The following is a 15,914-nucleotide window of genomic DNA, read 5'->3' as shown; positions in this document are numbered from 1 at the left end:
AAAGGGGGAGCTTAGTAAAGGTACGTGGAGGGGCCTGGTCGCTGCTAGAGCGTGCACAGTGATCCATCTGGACACTGTCTGTACAATGAAAGTGCCCTTGAACAGGTTGTTTTCCAATGTTTTTTTCAATGATGCTAATGGATGAAGTGTTCTCAACTAGGGGTCCAAGGGGTTCTAGAGGCGAACCATCCGATTCTTAATGGATCCAATACCTTCTCCTGTATTTTGGGAGGTTGATCAAGCTGGCATTTCTGGGTCTCAGATTCCAACCTGGAGTGTAATGGGGGTCAGGGACCTTGGGTCCCTGTACACACAAAAAAAATCTTAACAACATAAACACTACTTTGAAATATATGCAGGGCACAAACCCTAAAAAAATAGTGGCGACAAACTTAAGTTCATATCTCCCCGATTTCAAAGACCTTCTACTACAATTACAAAATATCCCTAGGTGTGATTCATATAAGTTGATCACACTGAACATGGTATCATTATATACCAGTATTGACCAAGAAATAGGAATAAAAGCATATGGATACTTCCTTAAACTAAGAGGTATAAAACGGTGAGAACACAACAAAATGTTAATGGAGATGATGGAGATCTACCTGAAAAATAATATCTTTCTCTTCAATGGAGAAATCTTTTGCCAAAAACGTGTAACAGCAATGGGAGTTTCCTTTCCACCCAGCTTCGCCAATATAACCATGGGTTGTTGTGAAAAGGTGCTTGCACAGGACCAAAATAGATCAGAAAAATAATATTGTGACTAAGATTCACTGATGATTTACTAATCATGCGGGATGGCACTAAAAATGAATTTAAATAGGACTTTGCACTTTTAAATGAACATGGGTGTAATTTGGGTTTCAGCTACACAATCATTTCGGAGAGAGTAATATTCCTAAATGCTGAAATCTTTGTGAAAAATGGACGACTAGAAACAACCCTCCACTGGAAATCCACAGCAGCAACCATCACACAAATGTGTCTGGGTGATTCCTTTATCTCCTCTCCCCATATTTCACCATGCAGCCCTGGGTCTCTCAAATGGAACCCATAGTCTGCCATGTATTGTACCATCCACAGGCACACATACACCCAGCAAATGAATTCAACATGCACGTCCTGCACAGTAATGCATTATCCCTTCCCAGGAACACATCCACCCAGCTCATGTGCTGCGCCGCACTCCGCATCAAACTGATGTTGGCTAAGGGGTGAGTCAAGCACACAGCAGCAGAACTTTGAATGAGTGAGCATGTAGGCCTAACTCCAATGACACAAGTTAGAGACAACCTATTCACTACTACTGATCATTACACAGGTTTCTGCCACCACTTAGCTTGGGCTGCTTAACTCCTGGTAAAGGCAGTAGCCTTTCACCACCAAAAGGGTATCACTTTGGGTGCCCCCCCTCGGTCCAACAGGACCGCAATCTGTGAGACAGGCTTCTTTCATGGCGCACACACATGATCCATGTTTGCCTACGACAAAAAAAATATGCATTAGGGATCCAGACATTAGTACAGTTGCGGCCCTCAGGGCATGGTGCACACTAGTTACCATGCAGAGGACTTTTCCCTTTCAACAGTTAGGTATGGTAAAAATATCTTACTTTGCATTGAAAAAATCCTCAGAAATTCACTGAAAAGAACAAGGGTTAAAGTGACATTATACTTAGGTGAAAATGTCAGTTAAAAAGATAATATTTTTAACTAAAAAAAAGACTGAAAGTAACTTGCTATAGTTAAATGAAGTAACTGTAACAAGCGCCCTTGCCATGCACAGTGTTGTAATCAATGATGCACTTCCAGCTGCCATTAGTAATGTCAATGATGTCATGAGCGATGTCATGTGAGATCATAAGCAGATTGAAACCTGACAGTTTCATGCTCCAGCACTAGAAGCAGAAATGAGCAGGAGCCCAAACAAGACCTGTGCAGGCACTAAGGTAAGTAAAAAACAAACCAAAATGTTTAAAATGTTGTCTGCTCGTTCACCACACCCTTTTCCAAGGGTGGGGGTGGCAGGATGATTGGGTGTTGCCACTGGCACTGGGGGACTTAAGCATGCAGTGCCCATGGCTACGTTTAGCACTGATGCTTCTGTACGTCACATAAGGGGGAGGTACTGAGGCGTGCCAGGGACTTGAGGCCGTGCTGGGATTTCACTAGCCCTAGTGATCTCTCTCTGAAGGCTGGTGTAGGCGCCTTTGCGCGTCGGCGCAAATCTTCAGACAGAGACAGTTGCTGGACCCGAAGAAGGCCAGCAATTTTTCTTATACCAAGAGTAAACAAAACATTATTTTTGACTGTTAGTATAATAAAAATGGACCAGAAAACAAGGAGGGCTTAGCCCCGGAGCCCATAAGGAGGGGGTGCCACAGCTTATTAACTTTAGAAAAGCCCTACAATACAATAGAACCACAACAATCGCCTATGGCACTGAAGTATGGTTCCCCAAGTTCAAAACTGATTTTGATTGACAGGACAGTGAGGTGTGGAGCAAGCATTTTGGACTAAGATCATTTCCACTGTTTGAGGATGTTATACTCAAAACAAAGCTTCCTTTAGCTGGGATTTCTCTCTTTTTCAGTTTCACTTGTGCCTTCCTTCCCCAAACTTTTTACTACTTCAAATCATATATTGACATGTTAATGTAGGCTTTCAATATAGGAGCTGTCTTCTGGCTTGGAGCACAGATTGGTTACATAAGTTGAAGATTCAAGAACATATTGTAAGTAAAATATTTTCTCAAAAGGGTATTCAAGAAAATGCTGATTTTCAACAGCAATGGACTTTTAACAGTGGCTGATTTGTCTTCTTTGTATACAGGCATCACAAGTATTGTAGACAGGATGAAAATGGATGAGTCCGTCCGACCAGGAGTTAGTGCTTAAATCAGCAAGTAGGAAGTCCTTCAAAGTGTGAAGAATGGAACGTGTATGTATTGGGTTTTTTTCAGCTCCACAGTCTTGATTCGCTTACAGAGTATATATACACTTACCCTTTATATTTAAGAAAGGCTACAGGTATCATGATAAAGATGATTTAGAAAGATTATAAATGATACTGAACATAAAAAATGGCTAATTATTTATCTGTGGTTGATTATATTTATTTGTACTTATTTATTTCAAATTTTGGGAAGCACAGCCATGTGACGGAATCCACTTCACAGGACTGTCGCAAATTAAAGACACATTTCAAGCTAGAACAGCGACAGCGACCTCAAGAAAGACTGGTTTATGTTTGTTCTTCAAATGTTCAAGTTCTTGAATACATACATCGGTGGTGGGATGACTCCTAGTTCCTTCAGCTAGGGAAATGACAAGTTGTTCTATGAAAAGCCTCTTACTCAGAGAGGTTTGGAGTGAGATCAACTGAGACGCGACACAGGCAGGTATAGATGTTTTTGTTGTGATCATCTAGGTCAACAAGCCACCTAGGGAGTTGAATGTTGTCTGCATACATTTTTACCCAAATATGTCAACAGCAGGTCTTGGGGTCTTGATTCATGTCTTGGTTAAGTGAAGATGGGATCTTCTAATATCTCTCCACCACCCTGAGCTGTACAGGCTATTCTACGTGGGAGATGAAACAAAGATCACAACTGCATAATCCTTCCAAAGGAGGAAAAACCTGACGGAAAGGTAAAAATCCTCTTAGCTAGGCAGGATTTTGCAGTGGAAGAGAAGCAGAATTAGCAGATGAACGGCAGTATTGGAGCTAGAGAAAGCAGGAGACTAAGAGAAGAAACTAGCTAAAATCCAGAGTGGAACAAGCCAATAAGTTGCGATGCATGAATGCCTGAGTTCAGCCCCTATTGTATATATAGGTAATTGACCTGGGGCTAAAAACAAGAAGTAGTTTACCACCAGCTTAAAGTAGTATACTTAGAATAAACAGAGCAAGAAAACAGAAACTTTCCCACAGTAATATCAGGTACTGGATTTGAAGGTGAGAAGAACTTCTCCAGAAAATTGTCAGAATAAATTTTGCCAAAGAGGTTCACTGATTCCCTGGGCCTTTAGTATCACCAAAGAGGATTAGTGGTGTCCGGCACATGTAAGAGCGGTGGGGCGGGGTGGGGGTCGGGTAAGTCAACATTCGATGTACAAAGTAGAATTAAATCAAACAAAATTTAAAAAACACTTACCTTTTGCTTGCCGAATCGCTGAGTTGGTGATGCGGCGAGAGGAAGGTAAATGGTTTTATTTTTTGAAATTTAATTTGACTTCTCCCTTCGTACGTTGACTCACCTGACCCCAACCCCACCCCGCACCTGCCTCGCCTCACCGCTTTTACCTATGCCAGTCGCTACTGAAGAGAATATGCCGCCCTTTCCTGAGAAGGCATCAAAGCTTTGTAAGTGACACCAGCCGCCCTAAAGTGGCAACTTAGCTGGCAAAGGTAGGAACTTGGAACCCGTCCTCAGATATGTGATGCTAACTTGGCAACTGCAGAGCTTAGAGTTTTGTTTGCCAGAACTGAGAGCTGTGGGGCTGGCAGGATGATAGGGATTATTGGTGCTGTGGCAGGAGAGAAACACACTGGCTAATGTCCCAGATATGTGAAGAGCTAACACAGCAGCATCAAAACTTATTTCTGGGCTGTGAGACTTGCATAGTCCTTCAGACCCATGTGGGAGTCTGAATTTATAGAAAACAATCAGAAACCCCATGCGGGGAAAAATGAAGAGAGCACAGAACCACAGAGAGGGGAAGCACTAGCCACTATAAATTTGAGGTGCTCAGAGATTGTGAGGTATGCGTGACAGAATGTGGTACTGTGATAACATATGGGCTAATGTCTCATATAAATGCTAAAGAGCAGAAGTACTCTTTGCATACCCCATATAGCATATGTTCTGTTTCACTGTCAATTCTAATTTGCAGGTTACTTTTTGTCAGGAGTGAATAAAGAATGTGTGGGTTTTACCGGGGACTCTGGCCCACTGCTCCTACTGCTACAGGAAAATGTTATGGTCCCCCATACCATATACTATCAGTAGACCAAGAACAAGGAGAAGTTCCAAATTACCTCAGTCAAAGGACATGATCAAGGCTTCTCTAATATCAGATATTGCGTTTGGAATGAGTGTCCTCAAAGCAAAAATGCATATGGCTACCAGACTCAACAGTAGGCCTGCCATGATGGTGGAGGACGCTCTTCCTATACAAGTCTTACGAATCATCATGTAGAGAGGCACACAATCAAGGAACCAACAGAGGGAATGAGAGAAGCAATGTATAAAAAGGAAACATATTTACAAAATGCACCTTTTTTCGAAGACTTCTTCCAGCTAACCTCTTTTGGGGGCAACATGGACAAATTTGCAATGTTAAACACGTAAATACGTACCTGCACCTTTAAATCAATTGAATAAAGTGCATTGCAAAATAAGGATGAAACTGCTTTATCTTCTAAAATGTTGAGGAGTTGTTGAAAGTAGGTATTGAATATAAGTGTTCCACAAACTGTTAAATATTCAGTTGGTTCTATTTAGGAATCCAACACTGGGCTCTATCTGAAATGGGTGGCACCCTTAGTTGGATTTGCCACACTGCCTATAAATGTTACGTATGAAAGTTTCGTAGACCATACTGCCTTTTAGATCCCCTTACCCCCAACACACTCATTTTTACATCCCATTTTAAACACTAGTGTAAAGTGAAACAAGAGATTAAGGCCAAAGGAATGGTAAAAGGCGATTGGTAGTGGGGTCAATGCTAGATGAAGTACTGCAGGACCATGGGACTTTGTTTGGGAATTTGTTTGGGAGTAATCAGATCTACAAACAGGCCTCAGGAGTATGTGACGTGGACGAATGGAGCCATGGCACCGAGTGGACACGGTGTTAGGTTGTGGAAATGATATAACTGTCCATTATTTTGACCCAAAAAGCCGTGGCACAAAGATCCAATTACGTAGTCATAATGCCTCTTTTAACACTGACTATGGTTTTTTTGTGTCCTGGTTAACCATACGTATATTATTGAGCATCTCGACAATACTGGTAACAAGAGAAGGAATCCATGGGATTTACCCAGAAATTGATCATTTAAGTAAGATGACTATCTTCGGCATTATTATCCTTTTTTCAATGTTAATTTTTATATATATATATATATTTTATTATACATAGGTCCAAATATATAGGCAGGAATGGCGCAAAATGTTCTTTGTATCCTTTAAATTTCAGCTGGACATGTTATATTATTTAATATTGCTTCTGATTGTACTCTTTAGAAATTCTAGCTTTATCACCTTTTTAAAAAAAAAAATTAAAAAAACGCCATTCTGATTGCCTATCCGAATCTTACGATTCGCCTTGATATACCCGTCTAGCCAGATCATTCATTCCCTAACGTTACAGGATGCTACCTATTGTCTGTTTGTATTATTCATCAGCATACCCTTTTTTATGGCTATTTCCTTTTAAAAGCCCCCTTTCCTTTCCCATAGTCTGCACTCCTTGGCTGATTTATTTAGCTGCATTTTTTTGCTGAAATCCAAAGGATCCATCAAAGTTGTTACTGTGAGTTAGGGTATACCATTTACACTTGCCGGCCTTGGTTAACCTTTCTTGACGTTTGCGTTTCCTCCCCTTTTTCATTTCTTTGTTACAGAATTATTGAGGTGTTTTATGAGAACAAAACTCTTCCTACGATTGCTAACAATTATGCAGTACATCCATGCGTATACCTAAATATGACTGAAGATAGAACAATTTGAGGTACATGAAATTCATTTTATTCATTTTAGGACAGTACTTAAGTCCATCATAGACATGCATTTAATAATTTCATTTTTTTCTTCAAGTGTGTAATACTATCATCCATTTATTTATTTATTTATTGTGTTCTTTCAGTGCTTTCGGAATCCGGGTATGAGCAATTTTTAATTGGAAGAGCGCTCTTACCAGTACAGTAGATGTCATTTTTTGACATCATCATATTTAATTAGTCAGTTGCTTTTTTTCTTATGGTAAGTAGAATATTTGCCAGTTTCTCTCAAGCCGCGAGTTGCAAAGTCTGCACGGGTCTTTTTCACATTTGAACAGTATTGTAAATATGGATACAACTTCACTCACATTTTGTCACATTTGTACTTACGTCACTTTATGGTTTTAAATTGAAACAAGCGTTAATGGCAAGTATTTAAATTATGTTGGGTGACGGCTTTCTTTATTTTCTTATCACAGGGTTGGATATTATGGATTCTAGTAAATCAACACTTACTTTTTCCAACCTCTTTTTAAACTAGAAATAATAAAGAAATGTGTCTTAACTATGTTATGAGATTTTTGGCCAAGCTGTATTGTTATAAACCAACAGGTATAATCTGGGTCCATCTGTGGCTTTCCTGATGAAGGTGCATGGAGAGCCGAAACGCACCTAGACTCAATCCTACCAAGCATCAATTATGACCTAAGCCATTTAGATCATGATACATAAAGAAAATATATTAACTGTTCTGTATAACAACTGAAACAATTCTATAGATATTGGCTATATATCTATAACCAAACTATGAATTGATATTGGATACATTGTTTTAGATTGCTCAAAGGATAGCGGTGTGTCATTTATATTTATTGTATTTATCCTCTATATTTAATTCAATATTGGATCATTAAAAATGTATATTTTTCTGTTACAAATTTGATTTGCTTTGCCTTTTTGATTATGTATATGTAACATTAGTTGTAGAGTGAAATATAGACTGCCTAAGGGTGTTTTTGCATACACGAAGAAACCAGAACAGCTGGGAGCAGGGTATTACTGCATTACAGAAGTGGCCTAAGCATTGCAGAGTGTACTCACATTTGAGGGACCTGGCAAGCCCCAGCACACTATTACTGTGAGAGAAATAATTGGTGTTTGACGTTCACTTCGTTCCTGCTGGTACCCCAGAGTGTCTTTCATCAGGTGCTTCTCAGGCCATGGTACACTATTTCTGCTGCCCTGAACTTCTTGCCCAGCATGTTGGTTGCCCCATGGAGGAATGGGGCTCCTCACACCTTAATCCTTCCTCCTGACTGCAAGTCAGTGAATGTAAAGGAAGGCCGTAGATTATCAGTCTTATTTGTGGAGCTCGGGAACTAATTGTCATCATTACATTTTGACCAATGGCAGGAAAGGGAAAAAGAAGAAGGAATAGAAACAGAAAAACAAAGACAGAAAGCAGGGGTGATGAAGAACCTTCAAGCATGGGATAAAGATGCAGAAGAGTGAAGTGAACGGCAGAGAGAGGCATGAGGTGGGATCACGACAGTCAGCCTTAGTATCTGACCAGCCCACAGCACTGATAGTGGGCTCCTAAGTATACTTTGAGCCCCTGTACTTAATAGTTTTACAAAATTAAGCCCTGAGAAGGCATCAACAAATCCCAACATTCCACCTCCTGGTTAACCCAGCATCGACTCTTGGAAGAACAGTAGGGTCAAAATGACATCCCGGCAATAAAAGGCAGCTGCCTTAGAGGCCCACCACACTTTTAGAATATCACAATTAAATATTTCAAATATGGTGATTTTGCTATTGGAGACTGAGTGACAAACTTGCCACTTCTGCAGCGTAACAAATCTGCGTCCCAAATGGCCAGGTGAGAATGTTCCTGTTTGACCTGGGCAAACCTTTTGAGATACCATTACAGCACCATAGTTGGAGAAAGGATACCCACTTAGGCATGAAATATGGGGAACAGGGGACACACCAGAACAATGGCCACAAAGGAGAGATGGAGGGATGCTGTCAACACTTGCAGCGGGGTCGAGGGATAATTGCAGGTGGAGTAGGAACGGAGCTGCTTGGTATATGTCAGATAGTGTTCAGTGATATGGCTCTATCTTGAACACAAGGTTACACGAGAGAATCACTAGGGACCTGGGGTCATAAAGTATCTTGAAAAATAGTGGTCCCTAAAACCATAAATACAAAAACATAATTATAACCAAACAACAATTTAATTTGTAAGTACAGGAAGAAATAGAGATGCAGTGGGTGCCAGTGAGACAATGTTCTTGGTGCTCTCAAGTGTGATACACACTTGTGTTAACAGTGATCAATGTGTGGATCATATAAATAAGAAAAGCAAGACCGGTTAACAATAAGCATTAGATAAGAGACCGCAACACAGTCAACAAAGTTTCAATCCCTTTAGTGATTTAGGATCATCATCATGGTTCTACTATACTATGGTTCTACTATGATATAATACCAATATACCATGGTTCTACCATAATATAATACCAATATACCGTGGTTCTACTATAGTATCATACCAATATACCATGATTCTACTATAATATAATACCAATATACCATGGTTCTACCATAAAATAATACCAATATACCATGGTTCTACTATAATGCAATACCAATATACCATGGTTCTACTATAATGCAATACCAATATACCATGGTTCTACTATAGTATCATACCAATATATCATGATTCTACCATAATATAATACCAATATACCATGGTTCTACATAATATGGAGCCTAAGGATAAAGCTGGATTTAATGGCAGGAAGAAAACAGTAATGTTGAGAAGTATAATGTGAGTACAATTCAAACTGACAATGAAGGTAACTTCATACTTACAAAAATATTTTGTCAGAGGCACTAAATGAAAGAAAAAAATACAAGGAGCAGAAGTATGAATTTAAATAAGGCCCCAAGAGGACATAGCAATATGTATCTACCAAGGAATGATGCTCACCTAGGTGGATGGAAGGATGAGCCCTGTTGTGAGCAATGATGGGTGCGATATTGGAACCGGGTGGGAGTCATGCTAAGGAGCAGAGCATGTCAGGTTAACTCGCGACTGAACGTGACCACTGTTTTTCAAGATAAAGGGATATGTAAGCCTCACAGCTAGAAGGAGAACTTCCGGACATGCGCGACAGAGATGGTTTCAGTGACATGACAGCAACAGAGAAGGGTGGGGTGATTCTTAAGAGTGCTGGTCTAGAAAGAAGGGAAGAAACAGTAAAGTAGTGAGAAAAAGGCATTGCACATGCAAGGGTGAATGCCAAAATAGTGTATGAAGAACTATTGTCAAAAATAAATATCCACTCCTTTGCAAAATGGCGTCCCATTGGATTTATGGGTGATATTGGCAGGCCTGGGTATAGCAGAGCACTTTAAAGGTAGGTATCATCAGTCAAAAGGCACACAGCATGGTATAGAACCTAAAGGGACCAAATAGTGTGAACAAACACTGCGGTTCAGGTTCTATGGATCGAAAGGGGTACAATCCTGTGAGTGCTCGGCGAAACCCATGTTGGCAGTCCAAGATTGAAAAACCTATTATAAAGAGCAAATGCTAGAGAACTGACAATATGCCATGTCACTGCAGAGACCACCCTCATTTTCAACCACTGCTGCTACGTGAGGTGGCACTGGGGTCACTCTATGTATATTGGGTGCAATGCACTCCCATGGTGTGGGCCAAAATACATCAAGAACAAGCCAATCGTAAAGCAATCAAAGAGCGCTTCGATGTAGAATGAAATGTGTGCTGAATGGCAGTGGAATGAGGGAAAACTTGCAGGAATTGGTGTGCAAAATTGCCAGTTCCCCAGTTTAATGTCTAGAATTCTTCCTAGGCTTGGAATTCTCCAGTCATGCCGCATTCCTAAATTATGCTTCCTCTACCGCTGTTGTAATTTCGGGTACAGAATTACCACCATGGTGATCCCATAAAGCTGTGATGAAGAACTACATGATAACGCTATGCTAGCATTGGTTGTGTGTACAACGTTCTGACTAAAGTGTATTGTATGTGTGTTATGTACTTAGAGACGTGTGCTGCTGAGTGCTGTTGCTAGTACAGAGATACCAATTATACAGCATACGGTGCAGTGTTCTGCCTATCATGTCTTGTTGAAAGTTTGTGTGTGTTGTCAACGTCAAAAATACTCCAGGGAATGCAGGCGTAAGTTTGGGAGTAACCATTAAAAATAACGAAGGAATTAAAACGTCAATGGGCCGTAAGTACAAATGGGAGCTGGCGACAAGAAACCATGTAGTGCTGAAGGAAGAGAGATGGGCTTCTAGCCTCGCTGGCCTATTCAGCGGTGTCGCTAGAGGGGGGCTCTTCTTCCACAGCCAACGCGTGAGCTAGAAACCTTCACTCCTTTCGGAGGGCTCCCTGTGCTGTATGTAGACTGTTGTCGCCATGCACTGCTGCCTCCCCAGCCCTCGTCTCGCACGTGCCCTTCCACTCCAGCTGCCACGCAGTGTGGGCACAGATAAACGGGCCCTTCTGCACTTGCAAAACGAAGGATGCTGATAAAAAAGGGGGGCTCGGGAGGGATGTCTCAAACCAATCAGTGTGCTCGTTGACAGGCTAGCGAGGACACAGCCGAGGCGATAAAGGGTATCCGAGGGGATGGCGGAAGGAGACAGGCATCCGAAGATTAGAGCCGTCCTGGGCCTGCTGTTTAATTGGATCAGAGAGGCGATGGCAGAAGGGAGGAGATTCACGCCTCTTCTTCGGTTTGGTGTCAAGGGTGCCATTATTTGGACAAGGGCAGCTTCAGTGATGAGCATTTGATTAGCAATACGGCCAAACACCAAGCACAAACATTCGAAAGTACCTGTAGCCCCCAGGAGACGGAATGCTGTTCGCAGGAAATGATGTGGGTGATAGAAGCACAGAGAGGCATTCGCGCCCTCACTGGAATGTTCATAGCAGGACAGCCAATCCGATGCTACCGAATGCAGTCCGTAGTATTGCTGCCCCATGATCTGTCCTGAACACACTGCGCATGTCAAGCACTGGCAATGACTGGAGGAGGAAGTGCTGATGCAGTGAGAGAACAGAGAGGGTAAGTAGTGGCTAATGGCAGTGGTGCTGTGTTTGCTGATGAGCTGTTCAATAGTTGAGCATGAGAGGATTATTATCCTGATCACATTAAATAAAACAAGCAAAGCATGTGAGAGTGGCCCCCAATACGGGGTTCTGTGGGTTTACTCTACCCGAAAAAAACATAAATTATGTCAAATGATGCACTGCAGGGCTTTAAGTGGGATGAAAAAACGGGGGGGGGGTGTCTCTCAAAGGGGCGTGGCCAATGTAAATAAGGGCGTGGCTTAAAACACATAAAATAAAAATCTGTGCTTAGCATAGTGTGCCGCCCGACTTGTATTTAGCTGTTTCTGTTATTGCATCTAGATATATAATACAAGTAACATCATACCTACAACAAGTCATGACTATTGGCTTTCTCAATGGTTGCTAGTTGCATAAGATAAATAAGCAGCAACTATGGCTTGTATATAATATTGAAGAAGCTTCCACTCAAAGCCCTGGTGACACCACGACAATGTTGCTGCTCCTGAGTTTCAAAAAGAGAAGGGAAATCCAGAGAGAAAATGGCTGTCTTTAAAAAATGTCCCTTCCCCTACAACGCTCACCTGGCATGACCTCATGACGTAACTTCTCCACTAGTGAGAAGTGAGCAGTGTGAGCACGCCCACATCGATGTGTCTCCTGTCACTGCAATCCGGTAAAAAACGGACCGTCTGTGCCAGGGCACAAAACAGAGCCCGATAGAGACCAAAAAACTGCTCAGCACCGGTGAGACCCGGCCCACTTACATCCCTGATACACTGCAATGCATAATTTTACAACTAAATCGGCTAAAAAGCCACTGGCCGTAGAGGCCATTGTGAACAGGCACTCCCAAAGGGCTCCAATACCTCGGGCCTAATTTCTACTTTGGTGGTGAGATTTACTCCGTCAGGGTAACCAAATTTAGAGATGTCTCCCAGCCCAGCTGCTGTCACTGCCAATGCATTGAAAGTTTGACAGATGGCTCAGTCAGCATGACGAAGCGGGTCGGCAAACTTTACATTTTTTTTTTAATTTTCAACTACAAAATCCCATATCAGGATTTTGTTTTTGAAATTAAAAAAAGCATTAACCCCCACACACACACAATGGGAGTTTTCACCAATGGCATGGGAATCATTTCGGAGTTTTCAGTGCCCTTTACCGTAAGGTTTTACCTGGCACTGATGGACAGTAAAAACTTGTACTTTTTTCACCCACTGTAAAAGGGTGGATGGACAAATGGCCAAACCTCTGACGTATCGTTACTCTATCAGGCCGTCAGAGATGTATGTCTGCGACAGAGACAAAATAGACTCAGTCTTCGCCATACTGAAGGTCTACCTGACTCAAAACTGGGTGGGCTGACTTTTAGTGTGGCAGGGAGGGTACTACCCTTGCTGTGATATTCAAAATTGAGCCCTTCCTATTCTGCTGAGCTAGCCCGTCCCTCCATAAGGATGTTTGATAGCGTATTCCCCCAAGTAAACGTGGAAAAGAATGGGACCATGACGTGCATCTTATTGCACACTTTTCTAACGAAAGGGAATAAAAGCCATAGGTTTTATATGTAGCTAAAATGAAGTATAAACATTGAAATTAGTATGAAGCATCTTCCTTCACTTCGACCTTCTATTTTGTTTCCCCATTCTTTTCCCCAATCTTCTTCCTTATTCTGTGAATAAGGTTAGACACATTTCAGAGGATCAGAAAGCATAGCTAAGCTCAGGCTACTGAGATCATACCTGTTCGGAAAACAGATTGATCAATTAGTTTATATTGATCTTACAGTGCGCCCAACACTATCAAATATATAGTGAGGAATTACAGCATCGCCCTTAGAATACTCAGAAGTAGCACAAGTCAGCCCATTGTCTTTGCAGTCTCAAAGTTTCTGATGTTTATGTGGAGGTGAAGACAGAAAAAGGTGTCCCTCTAATGCTGCTGTGTACTGAACGTTTTAACATATTTTATTATTGTTTTATTGTAATATATCTAATTGGATCTCTTTTATACGCTTTTATTTTATTTGCTTTTATATACTCTGAATGTATGTATTTATCTTGCTCTTTTATATCCTTTTAGGCTGAAATAAATATATAATTGATTGATTGATATAGTGTTATGCTTCCTCTTGAGGTCTGATTAGTTGTCACAGCAGCAACTAAGTTCCACTTGTAACCATGGCTACAATTCTATTGGGGCAGCAATAATAGTTCCCAAGTTATCATGAACTATAGCTCAAATATCGCTTTGAAAGATTTTGGAAAGTCATTCATTTGAGACAAAATGAATGTAAACCAATGTTTGGGAACAACTTGAGTTTATTTACTAAACACGAAGGTTGCTATTTTTGGCCACCAAGGGAATTTTCAGAAAATGACAAGGTGATGTTTAGGCTACGAACAAAACACACAAAAACAGCATATTATTTTAGAAGAAAAATCTTTCAAGTTTTTATTTTAGTGATAATTCAAGCTGATTTGGGTAGAGCATGCTTTCATTTTAATTAAATAAATAGCTGCCAGTGACTGGCATCATGTTCGCAGGTATCCCACATATGCCAGCCACTGTTGTCATGTGTTTAGGTAACCCACACCTTCAAGCCATATTCATTATATCTCTAGCTATGGCCCATCATATACAAATAAATGGCATCATCCCAACTATTTCCTCATATACCAGCCAATGCTATCTCGTTCCCCAGCATCATCACTGTATGCCTGGGCATTTCACAAAATTCCTAGGTATCACTAATATATGGCAGTTCATGCTACATTGTGCCAGAGGTTTCTCTTTCATATATAGCAGGTATACCTGCTATATAACAGTCATTGCTAAAACATATTGCTATCATACACTCTACAATGGGAACATGCAAGTGCAAGTTAAAATCTTCAGCACCCTGGTACTCTACATGCCTAGCTGGCAGTAAACGCTCCTTCCACAGCCCAGGGATAAAAAACAGAAATCCTGATACCTTCATGATATTGAAGTCCCTCCATGAAACACGCAGACAGCTCATGACATCAGCCAAAGCAAAGTACTATACTGACATCATCATTGCATCTACCACCTGAAGCAGAACACTTTAAGACAATAAAGCACTTCATCAACCCCCTGCCTGGCCCACCTATCCCACATGCTGAAGACAAGTGCAATGCCATCAACCTCTTCTTCAGTGAAAAAAATAAGATCTGATAGTACATTTACTACACCAAGGTTACTTCTTCCTTTAGGACCACTCCTCGTAGAATACCACTATGGTCATCTTTCACAGACCTGTCACTCATAGATCTTGCTGACATGCTCAACTCCCTCCAAGCCTCTTCCTATGATGATGTCTTATCCTTGTCCTTTATCAAAACTCTCTCCGGGTAAGCACTTTCATCCCTTCTCACTGGCTCCCACACTCGAGACATATTCCAAGAAGCTCTCAAGGCAAGCCAGACCTTCCCAGTCCCTCTGAAAACAATGCTATAACCTATGGGGTCTCCTAGGGTTCCAGACTATTGCCTGTCACCTTCAGCTTCTAGATGGAGCCATGTGGGACTCTACTCACATATAACAGCATCAAGATTCACCAATATGCTGACGATTCACAAACCTATCTGATAATCTCCGTTGCTCCGTGGCCTCAAACATTGCCTCCACCTCATTCAGACATGAATGTTGAGCATCACCTTGAATCTCAACCAAACCAAAATTGAATTTCTGTTGTTTGCCAAGAACAACAAGCAAGAAATAGTACAAAACTGGCTCAATTACATGAAATACTGCTCCAATAAAAAAAATTGTTTAAGGAACACTTCTTTAAAGACCACTACATCACAATGTAGTAACAGTCCAGTGACAGGCTCCACCACTCTGCTACCTTTTTGGATAGGTTCATACTATAGAAAAACCACATACATGTATACATACTCAATTCTCCCCCATATGTCAGTCAAAGCCACAGTATTCCCATATCTCCCCATCATGTGTTAGTCATTAACAACATGTACCCTGGTATACAGAATCAAAAGTTGATCAGTGGCCTCATGTCTCCAAATTATCTTCATC

General features: G+C 41.2%; 1 long non-coding RNA gene across 1 annotated transcript in view; it reads right to left on the bottom strand.

The window, feature by feature from the left end:
• Nucleotides 1-11,736, bottom strand: part of LOC146866910 (uncharacterized) — a 73,844-nt gene extending 62,108 nt beyond the window's left edge. The window contains exon 1 of the long non-coding RNA XR_014966000.1: nt 11,617-11,736. This is a non-coding gene — a long non-coding RNA (uncharacterized LOC146866910). The remainder of the gene's footprint in view (nt 1-11,616) is intronic.
• Between the last annotated feature and the right edge of the window lie 4,178 nt (nt 11,737-15,914).

This window comes from Triturus cristatus, chromosome 1_2 (genome assembly GCF_964204655.1).
Source record: "Triturus cristatus chromosome 1_2, aTriCri1.1, whole genome shotgun sequence".
NCBI classification, from domain to species: Eukaryota; Metazoa; Chordata; class Amphibia; order Caudata; family Salamandridae; genus Triturus; species Triturus cristatus.
The sequence above is the reverse complement of the archived record's forward strand: the minus strand, read 5'-3'. Positions and strand labels throughout refer to the sequence as shown.